Source organism: Trachypithecus francoisi, unplaced genomic scaffold (assembly GCF_009764315.1).
Source record: "Trachypithecus francoisi isolate TF-2019V2 unplaced genomic scaffold, Tfra_2.0 Lachesis_group3, whole genome shotgun sequence".
Lineage (NCBI taxonomy): Eukaryota > Metazoa > Chordata > Mammalia > Primates > Cercopithecidae > Trachypithecus > Trachypithecus francoisi.
The window spans coordinates 123,199,390-123,214,772 of NW_022681468.1; positions in this window are offsets into that span (position 1 = coordinate 123,199,390).

A 15,383-nucleotide genomic window follows, 5' to 3' on the forward strand; every position below is an offset into this window, starting at 1 on the left:
CTCTTTTTTGTCTCACTTCAGGATTGCACCTTTTAAATAAACTATACCAGAGTTTCTTCCTTCTCCTCTTGCTCATAATTAATGCCAGTGCAAGGTATACTTGGTCTTATTTTCTTATTTTATTATACTGACTTTGGCTTAAAACAAGAGCCATTTAAGTACTGAAAAGATGTTTTCTGATTCAGTGAGGGTTTTTCCCTCCTATACTTTGGAAGATAACATAACTCCGAGATGGCTCAGGTCTGGGCACCAAACCTAACTAAGCTCGCCCTGCTCTGGATGAAGGATAATGAGCCTCAGTGAGGACTCCAGCTGCTGCAGGAGAGAGCCCTATATCCTCTAGAGGACTGGTGTTTTGCCATAAGTAGCAGCCATCGTGGTGGGAAGTCAAAATTGGGATGGCGGCTGCAGGAAATGTCCCAAGGGAATGCAGTAGTGGCTGTCTCCAAAGGTGAATGGTCTACTGGTTGCTCTTTCTTGACCACCACAGCACCTGGCCTGACAGTCATTATATGCCATTTCCCTTCCTCCTCCTCTTCCTTTTAGATTCTGGTCCAACACTGCATTCTTGGGGTACTGCCACTTTCTTCTTCCTACAGTCCATGTGATTCAATGGTAAAAAAAAAATATAAGAATTGGAGGCCAAGACCTTGGTTTGAGTCCCAGCTTGGCCAATTGCTGGTGATGCAGTCTTGGGCAAGTGACTTACCCTTTGAACTCTGGGGTCTTCTTCTATAAAAGAGGGACATGATGTCTACTTGGCAGGTTGGTTGGGAAGGGTGCATATGGTAATGGATGCTAAGTGCAAAATGCCTCCTGGCATGAGGCAGGTTCTGCATTAATGTTTTTTGACCCTTTCTTTTGTAGGATATGTGTGAGTGAGTACCTGGAAGGGTGGGAAGATTTTTTTTTCTCTTTTCTTTTTTTTTTTTATTATACTTTAAGTTCTAGGGTACATGTGCACAATGTGCAGGTTTGTTACATATGTATACATGTGCCATGTTGGTGTGCTGCACCCGTTAACTCGTCGTTTACATTAGGTATATCTCCTAATGCTATCCCTCCCCCCACCCCTACCACACGACAGGCCCCAGTGTGTGATGTTCCCTGTCCTGTGTCCAAGTGTTCTCATTGTTCAATTCCCACCTGTGAGTGAGAACATGTGATGTTTGGTTTTCTGTCCTTATGATAGTTTGCTCAGAGTGATGGTTTCTAGCTTCATCCATGTCCCTACAAAGGACATGAACTCATCCTTTTTTACGGCTGCATAGTATTCCATGTGCCACATTTTCTTAATCCAGTCTATCATTGATGGACATGTGGGTTGGTTCCAAGTCTTTGCTATTGTGAATAATGCTGCCATAAACATATGTGTGCATGTATCTTTATAGCAGCATGATTTATAATCCTTTGGGTGTATGCCCAGTAATGGGATGACTGGGTCAAATGGTATTTCTAGTTCTAGATCCTTGAGGAATCGCCACACTGTCTTCCACAATGGTTGAACTAGTTTACAGTCAGGGTGGGCAGATATTTGAAGGCTGAATGATAAAGATAGTAATTCCTGACACACACACACACACACACACACACACACACGTCTGTCCTATCCTCACTGTCCCCACCCATCCTTCCCTCATGATCCTTTTCCATTACCTCCAACTCCATAAGGTTTACCTTGATTATTTGGAGCCTACATTGATCCTTTCCAATTATTTTGTACTCACTGCTTCCACCACATATCTGAACATTTCATTATGAGTCGTCATGGTTTGTAAATGAAGATCTTTTCTCTCTAATAAGGTAAGCTCCTTGGGAAGGGACTGAACATGATTCTTTTCCTTGTGTCCTTTGCAGCATCCAGCACAGTGCCAGGCATGCAGTAAATGTTTCATAATTGATTGTTAAGTGCAGTGCCATTATCAGGCCTGCCTGACGGCAGAGAATGTATTTTATTTGTTTTTGTGTGTGTATCTCCATAGGAGTTCATCCAGTGCTAAGCACGTAGGCACTCATAGGTACTCAACAAACATTTGTCAGATTAAAATTACCTTTTGCTGTTAGCCATTGACACGAAAAGTATATGAGAGACCTTGGTAGTAAAAGCTGAGTCTACAGAAGGTTCTGAAATGTCTGGGATTTGGGGAAGGCATATCTTCCTTTCTAGCACTTTGTAAATCGTAGGGCAGAAGGAGCGCTGCAGAAGGAGCATTGCAGAGGGAGCTTGGGGACTTTTCTTTTGGTCTGAACCGAATGCTTTATCTGTTATTGCCTCCTAGACAAGGTCTGGAACCAGGTGGCCCTGTGGCTTTTGGTAGAAATCACGTCTCCTCTTGACTCAGGAGCCCTTTGGAAATTTTTCACCTGTCAGTGACTCTATTGACAGCTCCTGTGTTTTTTTTTTTTTTTTTTTTTTCTGATAGGTTTGATCTTGGCCCATAATCCTTGAATAGACAAAACTTCCAAGGAAATAGATTTCCATTGGACTGGAAGTCAATTGTGCTGCCCCAAGAAGATGAAATTAGGCTTCAGGGGAGGTGGTTAATTTTTTTTGAGATGAAGTCTGGCTCTTGTCCTCCAGGCTGGAGTGCAATGGCATCATTTTGGCTCACTGCAACCTCCGCCTCCCAGGTTCAAACAATTCTCATGCCCCAGCCTCCTGAGTAGCTGGGATTACAGGCATGAACCACCGCCCCTGGTCTAATTTTCAATTATCCACAGGTTGGAGGCAGCAGGGGGCTGCTTATCATGGAATCACCCTGAGAAGGGTGACCAGGAAACTCAGCTAGATCCCCCTCTCAGGAAAGCTTCTGCCCACTCCCCCCGCCTGCCCTGAGGTTCTTTGTCCTTCTGCATGTGTGCCCAGCTCTGGTTTCATGCCCTTCCGGGCCTCCACCTGAGGGAACCACCGTGGCTGGTGGTCAACAGTTCTATAGGTCTGACCTTGAGAACTCAGTTCTGTAGGTCTGTGTGCTTGTGTCCCATTAACACAGTGAGTGCTATAGGAGACATGAGATGCAGCCTTGTAGGCTGGATTTAAGAAAAACAAAAGGCCAGTCACCATGGCTCACACTTATAATCCTCACTCTTTGGGAGGCTGAGGTGGGAGGATTGCTTGAGACCAGGAGTTCAAGACCAGCCTGGGCAACAAAAAATAAAAAAAATTAGGCTGGTATGGTGACACACACCTGTAGTCCCAGCTTCTTGCAAGGCTGAGTGAGGCCAGAGGATTGCTTGAGCCCAGGAGTTTGAGCTTACAGTGAACCAAGATTTCCCCACTGCACGCCAGCCTGGGTGACAGAGCAAGATTCTGTCTCAAAAAACAAAACAAAACAAAAACAAAAACAAAAAACCAGCAAAGGCATAACCCAAAGCTCTGACCCTGAGCTAGCTTCACGCAGCTTGGGGGGCAACATACATGGGTGGTCCTAACATACAGAACCAGGGGTCAGGGGAAGTCCTACTCTGCTATTGTTCCACATAGCCTGATTTTTTTTTTTTTTTTTTAATTTGAGACAGGGTCTTACGCTGTCACCCAGGGTGGAGTGCAGTGGTGTGATCATGGCACACTGCAGTCTCCACCTTCCAGGCTCAGGTGATCCTCCCACCTCAGCCTCCCAAGTAGGTGGGGCCACCGGCACTGCAGCATGACACTGGGTTAATTTTTGTATTTTTAGTAGAGATGGGGTTTCACTGTGTTGCCCAGGCTTGTCCTCAAGTGATTCTCCTGCACAGGCCTCCCAAAGAGTTAGGATTACAGGAGTGAGCCAACGCGCCGGGCCACAGGGTCTAATTTCTTTCAGCCTCTGGTTGCACTGTCCTCAGAGTGAAGGGCAAGGATCCCTCCCCGTCAAGCTCATGAGAATTCCAGGGCAGCGATGCAGCTGTCTGGGAGGGTGCTTTCTGCGTGTACAGTCTGTGCGCTTTCATTAATTCACAAAGCGCTGTCCGTGAGGGAGCCAGGCAAGCGGCATTATTATTTCCATCAATCACCCAGTACTGAAGAAACTGAGGCAGCTGAGGACGAGGAAGGCTGCCGAGCTGGCTCATCCAATGGGAGGAGGAGGCGGAGGCTGGGAAGGCCCAGGCAGCCCAGACCTGGCTCCCTCTGCCAGGGGATTGGAGGTGAAGAGTCGAAGCAGACAGTGTGCGGCTTGGCCTGCACCAGCCGCATTTCGAGTCAGGCACCCCATCGCCGCCGTTTTCTTTCTGGGTTCCCACATCGATTCCATTTTGATTCAATTTGGATGTTCTGGAGCAGTGGAAGGGAACGAGGTTTAAAAGAGGTCAACTCCATTACTCAGCGTTATTAATGATGTTGTCGGCCGTTAAAATCCCCCAAAACTAGGAAACCAATAAATTTTACATATTGAAAAATCACAGGTGGATCAGGCAAGTGGATAAATTCTTAAAAGTATTTAATAGCTGTTAAGAGGACAGAATGATAAATTCAATATTGAAAACCAATATCAGATTCACAATTACAGGCCATTTATCATAACCAACTGCATGGACAGCATCTTATTGCGGGGAGCACAGTGTGATTCATACGCAGAGACCCGGAACAAGTCCGTATGAAACGAGAAATAAATCTGCTTTACATATTGGAAGCTTATTTCCACTTCCTATCTTTATTGCCAACAATAATGTTAGCTTTCAAGAACAAATTGTTACGCATTAAACCTATGCATAATGAGCCCAATTGAGTCAAAAACTTCCCTAAAAAGAGCTTTAAATTATTCCAAATTGGGTTATTAGCCTAACTCTAATTCCTCTGAGAAAGTCCCACAGTCTGACAGTGAGTTTCAGCACTTAACCAGGCAGTTGGTTTCCCAGGTTTGGCCCCAATGTTCTGGATTTGTTTTTTTCTTTTCCATCCCTCCACCTCCCCTGAATAATTAACAGTCATGCTAAGAACAAACATAATATTTAACAAATGTGTTAATTTAACAAATTGCAAGAAAATTGCAATGTCTATTTTTGATTTGAAAATGAAGTTTTGCAACTTTGTAGTATAAAGAAAATAAAGTAAGATGAATTATTTTGCTTTCTTTGAATACATGAGCAACTATGAGTAAGTGAAATGGTTTGAGTTTGGACCCTTGGGTGTCACTGACAGGGTGCCAGCTTGGTCGATATTGTGATCTCCAGACATCCTGGGATCAAGGGCCAGGGAGGTGATATTGCTGTTACATTTCTCATCCTGCTGACAATCCAGGCTGACCCAGCTGACATGATTGTAATCAAAACACAGAATGAATTTTTTTTTAACTGTATCTTTTCCTGATTTCAAGAATGAGGTGTTCAAGTGTAGAAAATTTGGAATGCATAGGGGAAAAAAATCACCTCTAACTTTTCCCAGAGGTCACGGCTAATTACACCGTGAAATGTTTCTTTTTCATTTTATTTTTACTGTGCATTTTTTCTTTACAGATTGAGATTGTATAATTCTATCCCATGCAATCAAAATTTTAATGATTAAATAATACCCCATTTTATAAGGGACCCTTTCCTAATGTTGGGTACTTAGGTTGCTTTCAACTTTTCTCTGTTATAAATAACATTGCAATAATCATCTTTACACATGCATCTTTGGGTGAATTTCCGATTATTTCTGTAAGATTTGTTCTCAGAATTGTCATTACTGGGTTTAAGAGTGTAAACATGGCCGGGCGCGGTGGCTCAAGCCTGTAATCCCAGCACTTTGGGAGGCCGAGACGGGCGGATCACGAGGTCAGGAGATCGAGACCATCCTGGCTAACACGGTGAAACCCCGTTTCTACTAAAAAATACAAAAAACTAGCCGGGTGAGGTGGCGGGCGCCTGTAGTCCCAGCTACTCGGGAGGCTGAGGCAGGAGAATGGCGTGAACCCGGGAGGCGGAGCTTGTAGTGAGCTGAGATCCGGCCACTGCACTCCAGCCTGGGCGACAGAGCGAGACTCCGTCTCAAAAAAAAAAAAGAGTGTAAACATTTTAAGGCTTTTGATATGTCCTAAGGCTAAAAATAATTTTATGTAAACCTCTAATTCGTGAATCTGTTTATTGTTTGTACAAGCTGCAGCCATAGCCTAAAAGTTAAGATCACGGACTTTGGAGTCAGACACATTTGCATTCAAATTCCAGGTCCACTACAGACTAGCTGAGAAATTTAACTACTCTTAGCCTCCATTGCCCCATTTGTAAAATGGGCATCATGATACTTACATCTCAGGGTTGTTATGAAGGTAAAATGCAATAATTCCTATTTTAGCAAGGCACCTGCCTGGTACAGAGTAGACATTTCATAAAAGACAAATAGTGTATTAGTCTGGTTTCACACTGCTGATAAAGACATACCCAAGACTGGGCAATTTACAAAAGAAAGGGGTCTAATTACAGACTTACAGATCCACATGGCTAGGGAGGCCTCACAATCATGGCAGAAGCCAAGGAGTAGCAAGTCATGTCTTATATGGATGGCAGCAGGCAAAGAGAGAGAGTTTGTGCAGGGAAACTCTGCTTTATAAAGCCATTAGATCTCATGAGATGTATTCACTATCCAGAGAACAGCATCGGAAAGACCTGGCCCCATAATTCAATTACCTTCCACTGGGTCCCTCCCATAACATGTGAGAATTCAAGATGAGATTTGGGCAGGGACACAGCCAAACCATATCAAACAGTATTGGTGTTTATTCATTTTTGTGTGTGTGACAGAGTATTATAATGTATGTCTTTTTATATAGTAGATGCATAAAGGCATCATATAATTTAAAAACTTTTTTTTTTTTGAGACAGAGTCTCATTCTGTTGCCAGACTGGAGTGCAGTGGCGCGATCTTGGCTCACTGTAACCTCTGCCTCCCAGGTTCAAGCGATTCTCCTACCTCAGCCTCCCAAGTAGCTGGAACTACAGGTGCCCGCCAGCACGCCTGGCTAACGTTTTGTATTTTTAATAGAGACTGGGTTTCACCATGTTGGCCAAGATGGTCTTGATTCTTGACCTCATGATCCGCCTGCCTCGGCCTCCCAAAGGGCTGGGATTACAGGCGTAAGCCACTGTGCCTGGCCAATTTAAAAACTTTAAGCTTTAATAATATTCTCCATTATCTCCAGAATAAAATTCTAGCTTGTTATCATTCAATATCTTTCTCCATCAGAGCCCAGCTCACCTTTCCATCCTTTTCCTCTCTCTTTTCTGGCAGTTACATTTTGCTCTAGCTGCCCATGGCATGTCTCCCTCGAGTGTGCCATGTGCCTCCTATCACTGTGCCATGTCAGTCTCCTCTCTCTAGTCCTTTCTTTCCACTGTGCCAAATTCTACTCATCGATTTAGGCTTGGCTCAGGTGTCACCACTTTTATCAAACCTTCGCTGATACCTTTGCAGACAAAATGAACGTGTTGGTCTTCTATGCTCTCATGGCATCTTGTGTATACCTGGGTTGCAACATCTCTCAATCTCACATGTTACAGTAGGTCAGCTGTGTTTCAGGCTCCCCCACCAAACTTGGAGCTCTTTAAAGGTTAAGATCACATCTTATTAATCTTTGTTTTCTTTAGTGCCTACTGCAATGCATGATACAATAAAAGGGCTCAATAAAAGTTTATTAAATGTAATATAGGTCGTGGGTATGATCAAAAAATCAATACATGGCTTTCAAAGGCACATTGAATTTCAACTGAATTGAAAGCTGATTGGAATTTAATTTTTTATTTATCATGAGATCTTAAATACAAAGGCATTTTGTGCAATTGTGTTTTCTAAGCCTTGAAATAATGCAATTTGTAAAGTGTTTCTAAGCAAATTGCTAAGATTTTAAAATGTGCAAGGAATTTCAGAGGATCCTATATAAACATATATCAAAATATCTCATGGGAGACTACAGTATATGTCCATCATGTAGGTGTGGACACTGAAGCACAGGAAAGAGAGCATTGAGTTATTGGAACCCTGAATTTCCTGTATAGGTTTAAATAATATTATAGCCAAAGCTGAAGTTTAAAACAGTCTTCATATTGACTCGACACACCAATTAACTAGCCTGGTAAAATACCTGGGTTGTATGTAATTGACAAGAACTCACTTTATCATTATTTTTGTGTATTTGGCTTAGCACTGGCTAAGAACAGTGCTTGGCACATCACAGGCACTCAATCAATATTTGCCAAATGACCACATGAATCAGCAATCACATTTGGTGTGACCCAATCTGCATCCACTTGGGGTTGTTCAGTACAACTTGACAAATCTTTATAGAGTGCTCTCTGTGTTCCAGACACCTTGCCAAGGAGCTGAGGGTGTGACGATGAATAGCATATGGTTCCTATCTTCATGATACTCAAAGTCCGGAATGGGGAACAGACACATAACAGATACATGCAGTACATTTTGGTTAGTGCAAAGAGAGGCCTGTGCACATGGTGCCAGGAAACCCAGAGGAAGGGTGTTTGGTCCAACCCAGGGGCTTCAGGGAGGATTATCTAGGAGAGAATATGCCTGACTTAGTCTTGCTGGATAAGTGAGAGTTAGTGTGAAGAAAGAGGTCGTTCTAAGCACAGAAGACATCACTAGCAAAGACAAAAATATGACATATCATTCATGGACTTATCCAATAGTCACTGATGGCCTATTATATCCAGGTGTTGTTCTAGATGCTGGATGTATAATGGCAAACAAAGCAAAGTCTCTTTCTCGTGGAGCTTGTGTTCTAGTGGGCACAGGGCCCACAAATCTCTTTCAGCATTGCTGGAGGACAAATGTAGAGAAGGGAATGGTGGCAGAGGAAGCTGAAGAAGAGGAGGACATTTTGCCTAATGTGTGAGAATTGTGTTGATACCCTACCTACTTCGACAAAGGATCTGAGGCGCTTATAAAAAGCTAAGAATTTGCCAAGTCAACCTACCACTCAGCCAGAGTCCCAGACCCCCTCTTGAGAAGGAGATTCTTCTATTTCCCCTAACGTCTGTTGGTTTCTGCAAGGAACCTGCCAAAAGTGCTGGAGAGAAGAGGTTGTTCCTGGATGCTGCCTGCTCCTAGAAATCCACCTGGGTTGATTTAGTGATTTGGGTTGTGAGTCAAGGCAGTGAGCAGGGAGCCTAGCACATAGTAAGAACTTCATAAATGTTTGTTGAATGAAAACATGTGTTATTGGGAAACCATGAGGGGGATGACTTTGTCTGTAAAACAGAGGAGTAGCTAATCCCTTTGAGCTTTGACTTGAGTCTAAGAATAAATGGCATTATGAGCTTCCTGGAAAATAAGATGGCTTCTACCCCAACACCCTGCTCAACCCAAGTCAAAGGATAAAGATCCACAAGTACAATAAAACCCATATGTTTTTATTTCCAAGTCCATCCATCCACCCATCATCCATCCATTCATCCATCCATCCATCCATCCATCCATCCATCCACCCATCATTAGACCAGGCACTATGCAAGACACTGGAGATATTGAAATGACTATGGTACTCACCATACAATGTGAGCAGGTAGACCTGTAAACATATAATCAAACTACAGTGAGAAAAGTGTCAACAGGGTAGGTAAACAGGTAAGGTAAAGGCACCAAGGAGGACCTTAGTGATGAGCAGAGTTTTAAAGGATAAGACGAGTTTGGCAAGCTTAAAAGAGGATGGGAAAGTCATTAAGGCTCTGAGAACAGCAGAAATAAGATCATGAAGCACAGCTGGGCATGGTGGCTCATGTCTGTAATCCCAGGATTTTGGGAGGCCTGGGCGGGTGAATCACCTGAGGTCAGGAGTTCGAGACCAGCTTTACTAACATGGAGAAACCTCATCTCTACTAAAAATACAAAATTAACCGGGCGTAGTGGCACATGCCTGTAATTCCAGCTACTTGGGAGGCTGAGGCAAGAGAATTGCTTGAACTTGGGAGGTAGATTGTGGTGAGCCGAGATCGTACCATTGCACTCCAGCCTGGGCAACAGAGCAAACTCTGTCTCAAAAAAAAAAAAAAAAAAAAAAAAAATTCAGGAAACCCAGAACACTATGGAGGATTCAGAATGGGCAAATAAACTGGTGTAGTATCAGGTCGAATTTAATTTAAAAGTTGGTAGAGTATTGAAGAAGAGGAGAAGAAAGAAAAGTGTTTAGAGGCGCAAAATTTTCTAATTATCCGTTGCAAATAAAATGAAAACAGTGGCTGAGCACAGTGGCTTAGACCTTTAATCCTAGCACTTTGGGAGGCTGAGGTGGGAGAACTGCTTGAGGCCAGGAGTTTGAGACCAGCAGCCTGGGCAACATAGTGAGACCCTATCTCTACCAAAAAAAAAAAAAAAAAATTACCTGGGCATAGTAGCCACTCCTGTGGTTTCAGCTACTCAGGAGGCTGAGGCAGGAATATCACTTGAGCCCAGGAGTTTGAGGCTGTGTTGGGCCATGATTACACCGTTGCATTCCAGCCTTGGCAATAGAGTGAGACCCTGTGTGTATATGTGTGTATGTATATATGTATATACATACACACACATATATATACACACACATGTATATATACACACATATATATACACACACGTATATATACACATATATATACACACACATACACATATACCCTATGTGTATAAATATATATATATATATAAAAAACACAATATCCAAGAAGCATGATTACATTGATTTCAGTCAGAAGGCTACTCTCCATCTAATGGTGGTGTTATAATTATTCTTCTTTTGGTAGCATCTATTTACATGTGCTTTGGACCCCAAATCAAAGCAAATCAGAATATAACAAAAGTGTGTCAGTGATGAGAGTTATTTGATAGAGAATGCATTTGCTTGCCCTTGTGAGTAACAAGTTTGTATACTGCCCCAGGCAATAGCCTGCTGTGGCACAAGGGCTAGTTCCAGTGATTTAACTTTGACCCCTAACAAACCACATTTTATAATTACTTATTAGCCAGAGAACGTCATTAATATATAACTGTACCTTATGTAAAATCCACACTTATGGATAGTTAAATTTATTAATTGAGTTCCTGAATCTCAAATCTTCCAAGGACTTTCACGAATCCCCATGATGCCTCTGAAAATTGCATTTTGCATCCAATTCTCTTATTTCTGTAAAAAAAAGTTTCAGAAATTCATGTTGCTTGTCTTCAGTCCACAAAATAGAGTTTCTTCTTTTGGACAGATTGGTCTTGGACAAAGCATAACACAGAAATTGCTTCCAGATCATCTTGTGCCTATGAGAGGATTGAGGGCTTAAGACAGCATGCATTTCACAGTGTCGTGTTTGGCCCCTTTTCCTAGTAAACACAGAGGAAGGAGACCAAGAGACCCTAATCCAGGTTTTACTGGATGCAAGGAAATTCAGTATCTAAATGCCACATTTTCTGGGATGGCCTAATAATGCTATAATAGTGGAGCATCATAATAAATGATAGTGTAATAATGTCATGATCATAACCTATAATTTAAATAAATTCATGAAAATGTAGAATGGAGAGATCTCCAGTACCAGCTACTGAGAATGAGTCACAGACTTAATTCTCAATTCAAAGCAATTGGCACTTCTGACATTTATACACAAATAGATCTCTACCAATCTCATTAAATATTCAATCCATATTCAAAGTTATTAAATATTGAACACAATTTAATAAATACAACCAAGTTAATCAAGACTTCGATTGGTGGTTGTGGGTTCATAAAAAGCTTGTGAAGAGTCATGCCACTGGGTCTTATTCTGATCCTCTGCCTCCCGCCCCTGTTTTTAAGAGTGTAGAAATTGTGTTATATTTGTGTGTCCAGGGGGATGTTTCGGTTGTGTTGGTGTGTCTGTAGGTGTGTTGGGTTGTCATCTCCCAGTAATTTGTGCACCGGGCAGGATTGTTGTGTGTGGGTATATTTGCAGACGTGTCTGGCATATATTGTATCAGTGTATGTTCTATCAGCAGATGTAACGCAGTTGTGCAATGGTTTCTTCTCTGCACCTCATTGATGGCTAGGACCACAGGGATCCCAAAATTCTCTATAATTCTTTGGGGACATTTTTCGAAGGTTACTTTCAGATTTGTGTATGTGCCTTCGGCTCCTGAGAGTGAATGCCTCCCTAGGTTGCCTTACCTAAGTCCCAGTCCCATAGTGCAAGACACTACAGCATCAAGAAAAGAGCTTAGAACAAGCTTGAGTTCAAATTCAGATTCTGTGATTTACTGGCTATGTGGCCTAGGGCAAGTTACCTTCTTTGGCCCTCAGTCTTTCCTCTGTAAAAGGGAAATAATAATGCCTACTATACAGAATTGTCACGAAGTTTAAATGATGCCATGTGTGCATCTTATTAATAAATTGTAGATATTTTACTTATTCTTTTAACAAGGCAAGGCCCTATGCTAGGCTTTGTATCAGATATGAAGGTAAATAAGACATAGCATTGACCCCAAATATGTTAGAGTCTGGTGGGGAGGGAGACATTCCCCTCTCAAGCACCCTGACATACTGTGTACCACTTGAAGTTTTCAAAGACCCCACCAGTTCCGAAATCGTTCAGTCATTCAACAAATTCCAGCCATCCCTGGGTTCGTTTTGTGGGTGTTCCTGCTTGGGGCTTTGAGTCAGAGTGCTGCAGGAAGATAGAGAGGGAAAGGTGATCTCTCATCAAGGAATGGAGGGAGAGAGAAGGAAGACAATGAGAATTCCCTGCCTGCACACTTGATTGAAGGAAAGACCATTGTGGTCTGAGCCTTGGACGCTCTGTCCAGTGTCCTAGCCTTCAGATAATTTAGTTCTAAGAGGAGGAGATCCTCTCACCTTAGTCACCGGAGTTTTGGCTTCCTTACTTCTCACCCCTGTCCAGGTCAAAGTGTGCAGAGGGTGCAATTGCACTTGCTTGTGGTCATATAGCTAACACATGACAGAGCCAAGGATTTGAACTCAGGCTTCCTCTTCCGGGTCCCCTACTCTGCTTCTGCTCTTTTTTTTTTTTTTTTTTCTGGCAACGTCAACCAGGTATGTAAACTTTTTGATAGCAGGGTTTATAGCATAGAATAGTGGATTTTTATCTCAAATATGGCCTTCAATGAGTAGCCTGGCCTTAGATGGCATAGCTTCCAAAATGAACTTGTTGCAGCTAGTTGAAGGTGGATATGGCAGTGGGCTGTGCAGAGTGGCGCCTCCTGTAAGTAGGCACTCAGAGACTGACAAATGAATGATGGATCATGGGCTCTAACGTGACCCCCAGCCAACCTCAGAGATGTTTGCTAAAAGTATTTCTGGCTCTGTTGGGACATGTGTCCTTGGAGCCTTGCCATCTGGGTAGGGAAGGTGCAGCTTTATAGATCGGTGTGGCTTTTTAGAGTGTGGCAGAAAACCAGACAATCCCTAGCCCAGCGTGGAGGGGGCCAGCAATCCTCAGACACACAATTCAAGCCTGGCAGGTGTGAGTGTGTGAGAGAAGAGGGTGGGAGTTGCTTCCGATTTATTGGTCATTGAGATGGGATGAGATGGGAAGACCTGTCTACCTTCCCAAACCTATCAGAACTGAAGTCTGAGACTTATAAGTGGATGGCTACTAGGTAGAGGGAGGGTTGTGGGACATGGTGGGGATCGCAACTCATAATGCAAATGGCAATGTGAAGATGAAGGAAAGACATGCAAAACCCCACCTTGTGCAGTATTAATTGCTCACAGTAGTCAAGTGCTACTTTGTGTCAGGAACTGTGCTTCGGTGCATTATGTGGTTTAATCCTCACACAGCTCACAGTACTATCATCATTCCCATTTTACTGATAGGGAAACAGGTTAAGTGACTGCCCAGTGTCACAGTTAGTAAGTAGTGTAGCAGGCATACAAATTTGGCGTCTATGATACCCACAAACTGTAGCACTTCAGAGCTGGAGAAAAAGAGAACATCGAATTCAGCCTCTTCATAGTCAGGTGGGGAAATAATGCCAGCATGGGGACAGCCATGGACCAAGGCCAGACAGCTGGTAAACAGCAGCCCTCAGATTTGTCTGCAGTTGGGACTAGGGCGAGGCAGGGAGGCTCTGAGGGGAGAATTTAAGGAGCCGCTCACCCTCAGTTGCAGACTCTGAGGGTGAGCACTCCATGTGCCCCACTCGAGTCTCAGCCTTGAGCAGATGCTTCTTCTGGTTTTGTGGTGTGAACCACAGAGGCCCAGGCCGGGCTTTATTGACTTGATTTGATATCCCAAAGAGAGGAATGAATAAAATATTTGTGCAGAGCTTTGCCAGCACCCCAAAGTAGATTTTTACCCAGGGGCTGAGCGGAGGTTCTGCTTCTGGTTGTACTTCTGGTTCTGCTTCTGGTTGTGTACCACAGCAGGACAACAAACTCTGGCCCCAGAAGTTAGGGGTAGAACTAGGAGAATCCTCGTGGTGTTGGGCCGCAGGGTGGACTCCATGGGAACGGAGACCCTACGTCTCTCCTCCGGACTCCACTGGGCTGAAATGAGAAAGTGCCAGGAAAAGCTTCTAGCGGAGGGACTTGCCCCATCAGACCCAGAATGGCCCGGGAGGGTTAGGTGCTCAGACTCGCGGACAGACACACAGCTCCCAGTCTCAGGTATTAGGCCTGCTTTATTCGCAAAAATTCATCTCCCTAGGTGTGTATAACCACCTTTCCAACCCTGGGTCTTTCCGCTACGGTTTTAATTCAAGAACAAAAGAAGGCAAACCCCACGAGCAAAATACCCTGCCACCACTCCCATCCCGTGTAAGCGGGAGTCAGCCCACATTTCCTGGAGAGGGGTAGGAGGTGGAGGAAAGGGGGTTCCCTGCACCACTCTTAGGAGCCAGATTTTTACCCCCGTCTGGCTTGGCCTCACTAGGAGTGTCGCGGGGCAGCCAGGCGGCCCCAGGTGCTATAGCAGAAGGGGAAGACTTCCTCCCCATGACCCCGGGGACTTGGGCGCAGAAGCAGGCAAAAGGACGGGAACGAGCTGACCGGCCTCAGGCGCCCTCGCACTTCCCTCATCAGGGCAGGAGCCCAGTACCAGGCCGCCAGGAGCCGTGGGGGTCTCGACCTTGCCTGGAGTAGACCTTGGCAAGGCAAGTTCCTTGCCCTCTTCTCTTTGGGTCTCAGTTTCCTCATCTCACCAGGCACCGCTCAGCCCGACTTGGGTCTTAGCATTTTGAGTTCTTTGCTTTTCTTGCCTTTTTCCTGGCCCAGACGTTTTCGAGCACCTGTCTTGAATCCCTGTCTCCGGCCCTGCCCATCCCTCTCGGTCCTCGGCCAGTTAGGAGCACGGCCTGGGGGTGCCCCTTGCTCCCTTTAACCCCCAGACTCCCACCCCCATCCCCCGGATCTCCCATCCAAAGCACAGAGGAGGAGGCGCGCAGGCCGCTCCGCTCCCCCAGGAGGGAAATGGGGAGTAGGGAAGAGAAAGGGGAGTAGACGCGCGAGAAGGTTAGCAGGAGG